This window comes from Sus scrofa, chromosome 13, assembly GCF_054392235.1.
Source record: "Sus scrofa isolate SSC_HxYL_T2T_F1_AM1 chromosome 13, Sscrofa_HxYL_maternal_Yorkshire_Landrace_v2.0, whole genome shotgun sequence".
NCBI lineage: Eukaryota > Metazoa > Chordata > Mammalia > Artiodactyla > Suidae > Sus > Sus scrofa.
Window position 1 is genome coordinate 219,337,358 of NC_139395.1, and position 14,096 is coordinate 219,351,453.

At 45.9% G+C, this 14,096-nt stretch overlaps 1 protein-coding gene and 1 long non-coding RNA gene across 8 annotated transcripts in view; one reads left to right on the top strand and one right to left on the bottom strand.

The window, feature by feature from the left end:
* Positions 1-14,096, bottom strand: part of DSCAM (DS cell adhesion molecule) — a 744,988-nt gene that overhangs the window by 393,303 nt on the left and 337,589 nt on the right. The window lies entirely within an intron of this gene.
* Positions 189-6,336, top strand: LOC110256552 (uncharacterized). Its single transcript, XR_002338182.2, has 2 exons — positions 189-385; positions 2,350-6,336. It is a non-coding gene; the product is annotated as an uncharacterized LOC110256552 (long non-coding RNA).

A 14,096-nucleotide genomic window follows, 5' to 3' on the forward strand; every position in this document is an offset into this window, starting at 1 on the left:
TTAGCTGTATTTAGGCAAATTGCTTAAACTCCCTGGGCATCAATTTGTAAATTTCAAAGATGGAGCTGGGATATTATACCCGCATCACGGAGAGGCTGTGAAAATCAAGTGAGAACACAGGCACGAAAGCACCCATCAGGTCCACGCAGACAGCAAGTGCCCCAGTAACTCGTGATGAGGTTATTATTAGCTTCACCCGCACACACACCAGCAGTGTGGGGTCAGAACGCAGCAGACTCCTTGTCAAAGGGCCATGTGAGAAGAGACTGCCAGTCCAGACCAGGCCTGGATCAGACTGTGCGCTCACCACGCAGATGGACGCGTGCTCGGTCAGAAAGGTTCAGCTGGAGGTGGCACACGCTGGAGTTCCCGTCATGGCTCAGAGGTAAGGAAACCGACCGGTATCCATGAGGACACATTCGATCCCTGACCTCACCCAGTGGGTTAAGTATCTGGTGCTGGCATGAGCTGAGGTGTAGGTCGCAGATGCAGCTTGGATCCCGCTTTGCCATGGCTATGGTGTAGGCTGGCAGGTGCAGCTCTGATTCGACCCCTAGCATGTGGACTTTCATATGCTTCAGGTGTGGCCCTAAAAGGCCAAAAAAAAAAGTAGGACACATTAAGCAGAGGCTGTCGAGATGAAAGCAGGACCAGTGAAACTTCAGGGGTCTGGACAGAAAGGGTTCAGTCCTGAGTCCTTCATACACAGGTGTGGGGAACCGCAGACACATGCTGGCTGAGTCCGGAGCCCCTGGACCTCCTCAAGCACAGCCTCTCTTTCTGCAGCCTGTCCCACGCAGGCATCAGGCAGGCCAGAGGCTGGAGCAATTCGCGTCCTGCTGTTGCTGAGTCCTGGGAGAAGGGGTCTTAATACCCCAGCCTTTCAAGGTCTCCTCTGATGAACAGGCAGGAGGAGGTGAGAGGGGGGAGGCCCCACCCCTGTTGTCAGCAAGGACCCCTGCCCTCTTTACACCCGTGATCCAGGAGGGCCCTCGCCCAGCACCAGCCTTTGATACACACACTTGCTCCCTGTGACCATGTGAGTGCCCAGCAGGCCACCTCCTTGACAAGCTCAAAGCTTAGGAATGCCGGCTAAGATGGCGATGGTAAAATGGATGTCCAGTTTAAGGAAAACCATATTAAATATCAAAAAAGAAGCTCTGTTTGACTCTAAGGTAACTGGGCTGCAGGGTGGAAGTCTGAAAAGCTAAGTTGTTGGGGCAGGTGGCTGCCACACCCATGACCTGAGAGGCCAGGATGTGACTGGCAGCCCAAATCCCAGTCTTTTGAAACTCTGATTCATTGTTCAGCCCAGTGACTGTTCTCACACATGGAGCTCTCCATGGAGTATAAGCCAGGGGTTACAGCAACTGTTAAAGGCTCTGGAGTCCAAAAGACCTGGGTTTGAGTCCTGGCTGTGTGACACTGAGCAACCGACTTAACCTCTCTGAGCCTCAATGGCACCCTATGAAACAGGAACTGCCACATAAACCTGGAAGGAAGACAGTGAGTTGACGGGTGAAGTCGGTTTTGAACAACACCTGGCAGATATGATATTAGCTATTCCTATTGTTAAGAGAGTTTACTTCTCAGTGACTGCTGTCTTCTCCAGACGGTAGGTCCAGAGGCTACAGGCTGTGGACACAACTGAATAATCTCATCGCCACAGGAAGGACACACTGAGAGGCACCAAAAGGATTTTATGGAGTGAACTGCTTTCTCTTTAAATAGAGAAAGGTGATTCCTAACACATTGTTGGGTTAAAAAGTCGACTGTAAAATGGTAGATACTGTGTAACTCCTCCAAGCACATGTATGAAGATGTCCACGTGCAGAACTTTTACACACATTTACACGCGAAGGTGAAAAAACAGGTCCAGACAGAGAGACCAAAATGGCCGTCTCAGCCTGGGGGCATCAGAAGGATTTTCTTTCACTTTGTACTTTACTAATCTTGCACCTGCTAGTTTTTCCAAGCAGGGCAGGTACTACTTATGTATTAAATATCTGTCAACAAGTAAAATGTGATTTAGAAGCTGAGTTATTTTTGATTAAGGCCTAGACTCCCCCAGTGACATACATACTCTTTCACGGAAGAAACCAGACACGATCTATGAATCCTTACTTTTCCCACCACTCTGTGTGTGTGTGTGTGTGTATCTGTGTGTAAGAGAGAGAGAGAGAGAGGGAGTGTGCGTGTGTGTGTGTGTATGAAGCAAACGCACATAAAATAGCAGGCGGAGCATAATTCCTTCTCCTGTAATCTCATAGACAGTGAAATGCTGAGCTGAATCAGCACTGCCAATTTCTTAGTTTTTCTCTTTTCTTTTCATCTGCTCACCACCCGCAGGCTGTGCGGTGCTGCTGACTATAGGAATCCGTGTCAACCACAGGAAGACTGCAGATCTTCTGAGTACTGGCCAACTTAGGTACTTCACTTAATCAACGTACTAGACCAGCATAAAATGCTAGTTCATTCCCCAACAAAAATTTTGAACAGGGTCTTAATGAAAACTTGTATTGCTCTGGGCATGAATCCATATACTGTTCCTTGCTTGGTCTACGGATGTACACCGTAAAGCTGCTGAAAATCCTTTCTTGATTCCAGCAACATTTCAAATCCAGCGACACTGTAGCATCTCCTGGTTAAGGAGAAGGTTCCCACGGCCTTCGTGTAAGGGAGAGAGTGGAACTGCAGATGGTCACGAGGCTCCGCTCTGGGGCTTGTGTCTGCATCGGGGTCCTGCTGGGGAAGCCAGCTGCCCGGGGTCCACTCCTCACTGCTCAGTGCTTCCACGACCACCATAAAACCCAGCTTTATGTCATGGCCTGATGGCCAAATGGAATTCACCATTATTTCTGAAACGTAAAATCCCATTAGCCATCTATGACTTTGAGCCAATATACTTCCACTGGCAAACTTAAGAACAAGGAAATAAGTGCACTGTCGCAATAACAAACCCTCACGGACGGAGGATGGGTATGCCTTCCTCTGGTCTTCCGTCAGCCCTACCAGTGCAGGGTTTACAGGTGACGACAGCATGGAACACGTTCCAGGTCTAATCATTCTATAGGCTTTACAGTGGCCCTACCTCATACTTACATTCCTATTCCCTTTACAAAGTTGACAAACAGGCATTTGTATTATGCCTAACATTTGCCTTGAGAATTTAGAAGAAGTAGGAGGAGGAAAAACACTTAAATAACTTGATTTGGGCAATTGAGGATTTCCTTAAGATAAGAAATAATGTGCTTTACAAGAGAAAAACTACTGCTGCTTCTTTTCTTTTTTTTCCCATCTTGCCTTTGCAATATCAACAGAGACCACCCCTTTTTTCCCCCTCAACTTTAAAATATGCTAAAACATTAATTACTGGGAGGACCAGTAATTAAAGTGGGGACTCGGGATACTAGATTGTGGTCAACCGATCACTGTCCCCTCCCTTCACCAGCCTTGCATTGACTAAAGGACACTTTTCTCAGTGCCACCAATGCTGGACTTCAGCAGGTGACCCTCAGCCAAGAACATGTGAGCAGAGGCTTTCACTGTGCTCGCCTGGCTTGGCACGCTTCTGATGCAGCTGTGAGCTACCCCAGAAAACCCACCCCACATACCTGCTGGTCCAAGGGGGAGGAGGATCAGTGGAGCCCACCTGGCCCAATCGGGTACCCAGAGACAAACCCGGTCCAGCCCAACATGGCTGAGGTCAGCCAATATCCAGCCAGCCAGGAAACTCAAGAGCAAGAGAGATAAATGGTTTTTAAATTTCAGGAACTATCTGTTACACTGCATTATCACAAATGTAGCTGACTACTACACAATCTTACTAAAACATACCGAGTTATAGCAGCATACGCTCAAAGACTGAACAGGAATTGAAGCAGTCGTCTGCCACTGATGCTCTCATTTGGTAGATGACACTATTGAAGCTCAAAATCTCTAACTTGCTCCAAGGTACACAAGAGGAGAATGGGCTCAGGTCTCCTGATCCCCGGTGCCTTTCCTGACTGAGCAAAGGCAGATTCTGGATTAGCATGGGTCTTCGTTACGAGCCCTGGGTTGTACTGTCCAGCTCCCCGATTTAAGTGCACGCCCCTCTGTCCACTCTCCTCCCGCCCTCCCTCCCTGCTTCTCCATCATCCTCTATACTTGTTCTCAGAGTGTGCTGTGATTTCTACTCAGTAACCCCTTCAGCCCTTGTGAGGAAGCTCAGCTCACTCTGGGGTTACACGAGGAGGTCTGTTCTAAGATTGGTGATTTTAGCAAGTCGGATTCTGGTTTGTTTCGTTATTCCCAAAATCACTTTCCAAATCTCACACTTAATTCCTAGGACCCCAGACATTCATAGCTCTATGGGGTCGTGAGGTTACTTCACCCCAGTTTATCTTGAGTGGATTTTAAAGGAGAAGGAGAATTCTTTCTTTCTTTCTTTTTAGGGCCACACCTGCTGCACCAGGCTAGGTATCAAATTGGAGCTGCGGCTGCCAGCCTACACCACAGACACATCAACTTGAGACCCAAGCCACATCTGCAACCTACACTGCTGCTCACGGCAACACTGGATCCTTAACCCACTGAGAGGGGCCAGGGATCGAACCCACCTCCTCGTGGATTCTAGTTGATTTTGTTACCACTGAGCCACAGCAGGAACTCCCTAGAGGAGGGGGAGAGTTCTCAATACGTCTGAAGCTTGAAGCAAAGTGGCTCCACGTTGGTAAAAGCCTAACACAAACAGATTTTCCTTTTGTTACGTACAGTGGTAGTGAAAGTCCTCGACACCACAGCCGCTTCTTTCCCCACTGCTTTGAAAATGCCATCCTTGCACACTTTCCCATCTCCTGCCCAGATTCGCCCTGATCAATTCATTACTCTCTGTAGGGCTGGAGCTTACGGTCAGGACCTTTAAGAATCTCCTCAAGGCTCCTCCAAATAAGTGCCACTTCTCTTAAAAACATACTCAGTGCAGCTCAAGTTTTACTCTGCACATGATGTCCCACCTCCTAAAATGCCTTCTGGGAGCTCTTCTGACCTGTGCCTGAACCAAAGCCGCAGCGTCCGCTGCTCCCTGGGACCAGCTCCCGCTCCTGATTTTGACCAACCCAGGTGCGCTGACCCTCAGCAGGTTCATCCCACTATCTCATCGGCTCAGGACTCCACACTCACCTCCGGCCCATCTCTTTGTTCTGTGCATGGATTCTTTCCTTTCTATTTTTTGATGAGTGTCCCAAATCCCACTTTCAACTTGAAGCATCTCCCAAATAAAGACAGCATACACCGCACTAAACATTGACGTGACTAGGTTTAGTTTTCCATCAGTAGCCTTCAGATTTACAATATTATTAGTTCAGGAGCCAAATGGAGAGGGTGGAAAGTCCTTTTCTGTAACAGCAAGGGAGTCTTGGGAAATTTCTCGAACATCGGGTGCCTCCCAATAAATGGGCACACAAATGTCACGGCACTATCTGAAAATTATTAGAGATAACAGGATGCAAGATAGGGTGTCCTCGAATAGTGCTATATTTTCAAAAAGTGATCAGGATGCAACACGCTCTTGAATTTGCTCATTATGAATGGTGTCTTTCTGGCACAATCTCCCCACCTGTCTACTTTGGAACTGTCTTAGAAAGCACGCAGCGTAGGCAGCTTCCTTGAGATGCCAGCCTCAACTGAGCAGGCTCTTCCTGACTGGCATGCTCCATACTGAAGTTCTCAGCACCCAGTTTCTTCAACAGGACTTTGAAAGTCTTAGGAATTTGTATTTTCACTCCTAAATACAATATCCAAGGTAAGACTTCCAGGTTTCTTAAGGATCGTACAGATGCCTACCTCGTGATGGAACCAAACGTATTCCTTCTGTGGTAGTCAGCAGTGTCATCTCCTTTGGGCAGAAAACCATAGAATTGGCCTTTTCCAGTTCTGAGACACAGTGGCTGAGGTATGCGGTGAGAGGCGTCCTGAGTCTCGCCATACAACCCTGGCTGGAAGGACGCCCCATGAACCAGCTGTTTCCTGTTCAGAGACGCTGGGTTTGGAGCACAAGCTAGTTGCTAGATGATAAACTCCTTTCAGGCTTTCACAGTGCATGGTTTTTGTTTGCTTTAATTGGGACTATGCATCAAACCAAACAGCAAATTTTACAATTTTACATTTAAGGCTGTGATCCCTTTTGAGTTAATTTTTGTGGGAGATACAAGGTTTAGGTCAAGGTCCATGTTTTCCCCCCTATGGATGTCCAATTGCTCTAGTACCAATGACCGAAAAGAAAAAAAAAAAAAAAAGCCGATCTTTCCTCCACTGAATTGCTTTTGCATCTTTGTCAAAAATGAGATTCAACTTGTAACGTGGTCAAAATTTATTCCGGCCATTGTAAACCATGCACCGCACTCATTTGCTTTTCTTGGGCCAGGTGTACTTTTTCTCAAGGGCAGCACTGAAGGGAATGGCTACTGGTTATTGCAACCCACCATCCACTATATTGCCAAGGGGCCCAGGGTGCTCAAGAGAGGATCCGGGAGTTGGGTGTGACAGCCAGGGAAGCCCTGTGTGTGCTAAGGATTTCCACCCACAGCATCAGAGATTGGCCAGCATTCCTTGGCCTGGGTGCCCTGAGGAGCAAACCCTCTTTGTCGGATCCCATGCCATGGCCTTAGCAGAGCCCAGTGTTGCTGGCTCCCCATGCAGCAGGGATGACACGGTGCCTAGGCAGTTAGAGGCACCTCCCGGTGTCTCCTCCTCTGTGAGCTGGACAGCTGCCTGGCAGGGGCTCCTCCTTTTCTGTCAGCCCTTGTGCTCCAGTGTTACACTTAGTCCTTTGTGCTCAGGCAGGGGCGCAGTACGCTGATGGGATCCTATTCTAAAGCAGTCTCGGCAGACACTTAAGAGACCCGGTGTGACCCTTCTTCCCTGGGCTGGAGGAATCTGGTGAAGGCTGGACAGGTAGGTAAATGAAGCCCCACTCTCTCAATGAGGGGGGTCTCACACCTGAGAGGGGCCCATTGTGGATGGCACAAGAGATCTTAGCACTGCCAGTGCCGAATCTAAGACCTGCCGTCTCTTTCCAAAATCCTTATTTCCTATTTTTGTTTCTAATGGTCTAGGACAAGTAAAGACCAGAACAATATAAGATATGTTTACAGTACGTTCCACAGCCTGTGGGATCCCCGTTCTTGACTTGCTGGGCACAAACACTGCTCCACGTATTTTAAACGTAAAGATCACGAACCACCAGGGTTCCCGTCATGGCTCAGCAGTAACAAACCGACTACTATCCATGCCGACGCGGGTTTTGATCCCCGGCCTCGTTCAGTGGGTTAAGGATCCGGCACTGCCTTGAGCTGTGCTGTAGGTCACAGATGCAGCTCGGATCTGGCGTGGCCGTGGCTGTGGCGCAGGCCGGCAACTACAGCTCCGATTGGACCCCTAGCCTGGGAGCTTCCACCTGCTGCAGGGCAGCTCTAAAAAGCAAGGCAAAAGAAGAGAAGATCATGACCCCCCCCCCCCCCAAGGCTGCAGTAAACAAAAAGTAACCTGTGAGGGGAAAAAAGCTGCTCAAACTGAGAAACATATTTGAGACATGTCAGAGCAACTACCTGGGAAGACTGGTTCTCCCATAGGTTCATCCCAAAGGCCACGGCGGGTTCCCCTTTCTTTGTCTTTCTAGTAAAAACCACAGTCCGTCATGTAACGTATCTCGTCACTGCGTTTCTCACTTGAACGCAATAGCTGGTGCTTTCAGAAGAAATAATCCTCTTTGAAAGCGTCCCCACGTTTTTGCTGGTGTTCACGTCCCCCCCGCCCCCATCAGACAACCTACTTGTGAAGAGGTCCGTTCCCACGGAGCAGAGCTGCTTCTCAGGCAGATGTGTGCTGCTTGTCTCAACCCACCACAAACAGACTTGGAATTTTTGAGAGGAAAAAAAAGTCAAAAGTGTATATTTTTCTGGGGTTGCTTTCATCTTGAAATTTCATTTGCTTCACCAAAGGGCATTTTCGATCCCAGAGACATTCAGCCCTGCAGCTACTGGAATACTGGCACCATACACTGGCAAGTTTCTTGAAAATCTCAAGCAGAACAGAGTACGAGGGCCAAGCGCCTTCATTCTATCCACACAGACATCAACGGTGTCTGTTTATTCTGCAAACATAAAGCCTGCTTCTCTCCTCGGAGGGCTGTGCTCCGGCAAGGATTCTAAAGTGCAGGTCTCCCCGTTCTGTCTCTGTGCCCCTTCTGCCTGGGCTTCCTATGGCTCCTCTGAGGCCTTACCTCAGGCTAGCTTAAAGCTGCACAAGTTTATGGTCTTAGGGACGTCAGGAGTCGAACACGAGTCTCCCTGGGAAGCTAGGAACCAGCTGAGGAGGGCTGTGTCGTTCTGAAGTCTCCGAAGGAGAAATGGGGGAGTTTTAAAATGTGTTTGTTACTGTTGATTCACAGTGTTCTGTCAATTACTGCCACACAGCAACGTGACCCAGCTATACGTACATATATACATTTGTTGTTGTTGTTTTGCTTTTTAGGGCCACACCCACGGCACATGGAAGGACCCAAGCTAGGGGTTGAATTGGAGCTACAGCTGCCGGCCTACACCACAGCCACAGCAACACCGGGTCCCTGACCCACTGAGCAAGGCCAGGGACTGAACACGCATCCTCATGGATGCTAGTCGGATTCGCTTCTGCTGTGCCATCATGGGACCTTCCCTCATGTTCCATCATAAGAGACAGGCTGGAGCTCCCTGTGCTGTACAGCAGGACCTCATTGCTTATCCAGCCTAAATGGAATCGTTTGCATCTACTAACCACAGACTATTTTGTTTGCTTGTCTGCCTTTTTTAGCTCCTAGAGGCCGCCTGGCTTTCATAGTGTGTGGGCTTTCCTTCATCTTTGAATGCAGCACCAACACTTCTTTCTGACAAATCTGGGGCCCCATCTCTCTGTGACCACAACTGGGAAGGGCTTTCTGCTTGGAAGGACGTGTGTGATTAAATGGGCCCATCTGGATCATCTAGGATAACCTCCCATCTCAAGAGCACGTAACTGCATCTAATGTAACTTCAATTTCTCTTTGCCAAGTGCTATAACATAGTCCCAGGATTTGTGAATTAGGATTTGGGTATCTCTGAGAGGCCACTGTCTGGTCCACCACAGTATCTTTACACATTTTTGGAAAGTGATTGCCTTTCCAAAACACTGCCCCACCTGTGAAAATCATGTATCCCACAAGGGCAGACATAGACTCATGACACTAATTTGTACCCTCATAGTCTCATAAATCAGAGGTGAAAACATCTGGAAGAAGAAAACATCAAGTATCACGTTCCCTTTTTTTGGAATCAAACTACAGTCTCCTCTGCTGCTGATGTTCAGGTGTGGCCAAAAGTGATCTCACAACCTAGCAGGGATGTCTTCTCTAACGCTAGATACTAAATAGTAATTGAACAGATTGTTTTCAGAGACGGTTTTATCAAAATACATAAGCTTACGCCTATATTCTTCTGTTAGTAGTTTTTTGTTGAAGACACAAAGACAAGAAAACCTTTAAATTAAAGTAGTCAGAAGAGCTAAAAATCTAACCTATCTTCCTTCCTACCCAACCTTGATTAAAGTTCTTTGATTTTGAAAAAAAAGGTTTGAAATTTTGAAGTAAAGATTACGCTTACCTCTCTGATAGGAATTCTCACAATTATATATTTGATTTAAGCCTATTTTATTAACTCCCTAAATCACAATAGTTTTCTTTTTTGTTGGTGGTGGTTTTTTTAAATCATTTATTTATATATTTTTTATCTACTGTACAGCATGGTGGCCCAGTTGCACATACACATACACATTCTTTTTTCTCACATTAAGTGTTCCATAATAAGTGACTAGTGCTACACAGCAGGATCCCATTGTGAACCCATCCCGAAGGCGACATTCTGCATCTATTTACCCCAAGCTCCCAATCCCTCCCAGTCCCTCCCCTTCCCTCTTGGCAACCACAAGTCTGTTCTCCAAGTCCATGATTTTCTTTTCTTTGGAAAGTTTCCTTGGTGCTATATATTAGATTTCAGATATAAGGGATATCATATGGTATCTGTCTTTCCTGTGGTTTTGTTTTGTTTTGTTTTGCTTTTTAGGGCTGCACCCACAGCATATGCAAGTTTTCAGGCTAGGGGTGAATCGGAGCTGCAACTGCCAGCCTTCGCCACAGCCACAGCAATGCCAGATCTGAGCTGCGTCTGAGACCTATACCACAGCTCATGGCAACACCAGATCCCCGACCCACTGAGCAGGGCCAGGGACCGAACATGCATCCTCATGGATACTAGTGGGATTCACTTTCTTTGAGCCACAACAGGAACTCCCTAAATCACCATAGTTTTAATGTCCACTGACAGATGAATGGATTAAGAAGATGTGATACATATATACAATGGAATATTACTCAGCATAAAAAAGAATGAAATAGTGCCATTTAAAGAGCAACATGGATGCAACTAGAGATTATCATACTAAGTGAAGTAAGAGAAAGATAAATACCATATGATATCACTTACATGTGGACTCTAAAACATGGTACAAAGGAACCTATCTACAAAACAGAAACAGACTTCACAGACATAGAAAATAGACTCATGGTTGCCAAGGTAACGGGGAGTGGGATGGATGGGGAGTTTGGGGTTAGTAGATGCAAACTATTAAATTTAGAATGGATAAGCAATGAGGTCCCACTGTACAGCACAGGGAACCACATCCAATCTCTTAGGATAGACCTTAATGGAAGATAATATGAGAAAAAGAATGTGTGTGTGTGTGTGTGTGTGTGTATATATGACTAGATCATTTTGCTACAGAGCATAAATTGGCACAACATTATAAATCGACTATAATTTAAGTGAAGTAAGTCAGAAAGAGAAAGATAAATACCATATGACGTCACTTTTATCTGGAATCTAGTATACGGCACAAATGAACCTTTCCACAGAAAAGAAAATCATGGAGTTCCCGTCGTGGCGCAGTGGTTAACGAATCCGACTAGGGACCATGAGGTTGCGGGTTCGGTCCCTGCCCTTGCTCAGTGGGTTAACGATCCGGCGTTGCCGTGAGCTGTGGTGTAGGTTGCAGACGCGGCTCGGATCCCGCGTTGCTGTGGCTCTGGCGTAGGCCGGTGGCTACAGCTCCGATTCGACCCCTAGCCTGGGAACCTCCATATGCCGCGGGAGCGGCCCAAGAAATAGCAACAATAACAACAACAACAACAACAAAAAGACAAAAGACAAAAAAAAAAAAAAAAAAAGAAAATCATGGACTTGGAGAAGAGACTTGTGGTTGCCAAGGGGGAAGGGGGCGGAGCGGGATGGACTGGGAACTTGGGGTTAATATATGCAGAGTATTGCCTTTGGAGTGGATAAGCAATGAGGTCCTGCTGTGTAGCCCTGGGAACTACATCTAGTCACTTATGATGGAACACGATAATGTGAGAAAAAAGAATCTATACATGTATATGTAACTGGGTCACCACGCTGTACAGAAGAAAACTGACAGAACACTGTAAACCAGCTATAATGAAAAAAATAAAAATCATTATAAAAAATAAAATAAACAAATAATTAAATAAAATGGCTATATCTACACTACCTAAAGCAATTAGAATCATCCCTTAACGAAGAAATAAAATCAAATACATTATTTGATTTTTGTTTTTCTTTTTAAATAAGTTCTGACTGGGTTGCTAGAATAACAAGTCAATAATGCAGCAAATGAAACAACAAAATGGCTAATGTACATCAACACGACATCAATACACACTGCATAGTCCTAGAATGCTGGACATGAACCAGTTATCTAGGCACCCTGATATTCTTTTTTGGTATTGTTTGGGGAGAGGGGTACACTATGGGACTAGGGCACCTTTATAAACCACACTGGAGCAAACAACTTCACAAAAAGTATGTGTCAGGATTCCTCCTTGGTTTGAATACTGAGAAAACCAGCAGGAACACTCAGCTTGGTTTGCCGAAATGCCTGTGAGGTCTGGATATTTTCAATGTCCTGGACCCAGACTAGCACTTGAAAATGGACAGCAAGCATCTAAGATATACCCTTGTCTGCTTCCAACTCCAGCCAGACTATTATTCATTCATTCCCAACTAGGGATGATATCAGTACCTTGCTTTTGGTAACGCACTAAATGTCCTGCGCCCGTAAATGCAGTTTTGATGGCTTTGAAAAGAAAATTTACAGGAATAAAGCTCTGGGCATTAAGAGTCCACGTGGCTTTCATGGACAGTAACTTCCAAACATTTGACTCTACTGCCCACGTTTTTACCTCAGTTTTAATTTAGAAATGAAGTTGGTTTGCAAATATTTGAGATTTTTGTCTTTCATATGTATTAAGTTTATCTAAGCTATCAGGGCTCACAAATTCAGGTTATGTATGGCTTTTATAAAGCACATTGAGACTTTACTGACAGTATATTTTGTTGCTGCTGCTGTGTTTTAATTAAGGACATCATTTTAGTTCTGAAAGGAAAGGCTTAGGAAGCTGCTTAATTCATATAAAATTCATATGAAAAGTTCTTCCTTTGCATCTTAGGATTCCAAGTGTATTCTATAAATGTGTGAGCCTCTTGTGGTTCACCTGCCTGCTGCCCAAAAATCTGCCCCAGTGGTTGGTATTCTGGCCACTTGGCTAAGCTGAGCAATTCCAGCATACATAAAAGTCTTGTTCTTCAAGTCCAGATCTATAAACAGCCCTCCAGTTTTCATGCTGTGCCCTGGAGTGGGGGTATGGGTAGGGGGATGGATGCTTTCTGAGATGCTCAGCAAGTCAGCTCCAGGCATTCAGCCTTATCATCTGGAGATTCTGCCCAGCTGGAATCCGGGTCTCCACCGAGGCTGAGGATAAATCGTCCAGACTCCAAAGGACCTTAATGCAAGAGGAAGGCAGGCTCCAGGGCTTATCAAAGAAAGCATGTGGAATTTTAATCAAAGAGTATTTAACTATTACAGTCTAGCACCCCTTATGGTTCCTTATATCATCGCTTCTCTTTGAAAGAAGCATAAATCTTTATAAAAGATTAGTGGGGCTGCTTTAATGGCCTGTGCAAGCCAGCAGACTTGGGGTAGTGAGAGAATTTCTTTTTTTTTTTCTTCAGTTCCCAGCCAAGGATCAGATCCGAGCTGCAGTTGCACCTACACCACATTGCGGCCATGCGGGATCCTTAACCCACTGTGCCCACCTGGGAACCGAACCTGTGTTCTAGGGCTCCAGAAACACCACTGAACCTGTTGTACCATGGCGGAAACTCCAAGAGGGAGATAATTTCCATGTGAAAACCGTGAGACCACTGAGTATCTCTTGGTTCCATGTTTGTGTATCGTATTCCTAAGAATCACACGCACGCGTACACGCTCAGCTTGTATCATACTGTCAGTGCCAAGTACATATCTAGTTGTCAGAAAAAACTGAAATCACTTTCTCGATGGCATCAAACCTCAGTGTAGTAAAGCACAAGGATGATGGAGCCACAACTGTTTCCAGGAGGACACACGTGTTGACTGCATTGGGCGCAGAAATAAACCAGATCAGGATGGTTAGAATTTAAGGACAGCAACAAGACGCATGGCCTCTGACGCCATGTGGATGGATGATGCAGATGCAACACTTAACGAGGAATCACTGCATCACCGTGGATACCGGTTATGACCGCCAGGTCCCTCAAGGGCCACTGTTACTGCTGAAAGATACCAACTATATTACCCCAAGAATGCAGTACTGAGAGGCCCCTCAACCAGAGGAACTTCAACATGAGATGTATTTTTTTGTCCATCTACACAAAATCAAGATGATGAAAATATGGAGAAAAATGCACGAGAGATGTAGATACAGAGCACTAAATATATATATATACTAAGAAAGAGAGTAAACCAGGAAAATGTGCTAGAAATGCATCAATATAACTTGTGAAATAAAAATTCAATATTCAAAACAGATTTCTTTAGAATGGATAAGCAATGAGATCCTACTGTATGGCACAGGGAACTATATCCAGTCTCTTGGGATAGACTGGGATGGAAGATAATAGGAGAAAAAGACTACACACACACACACACAC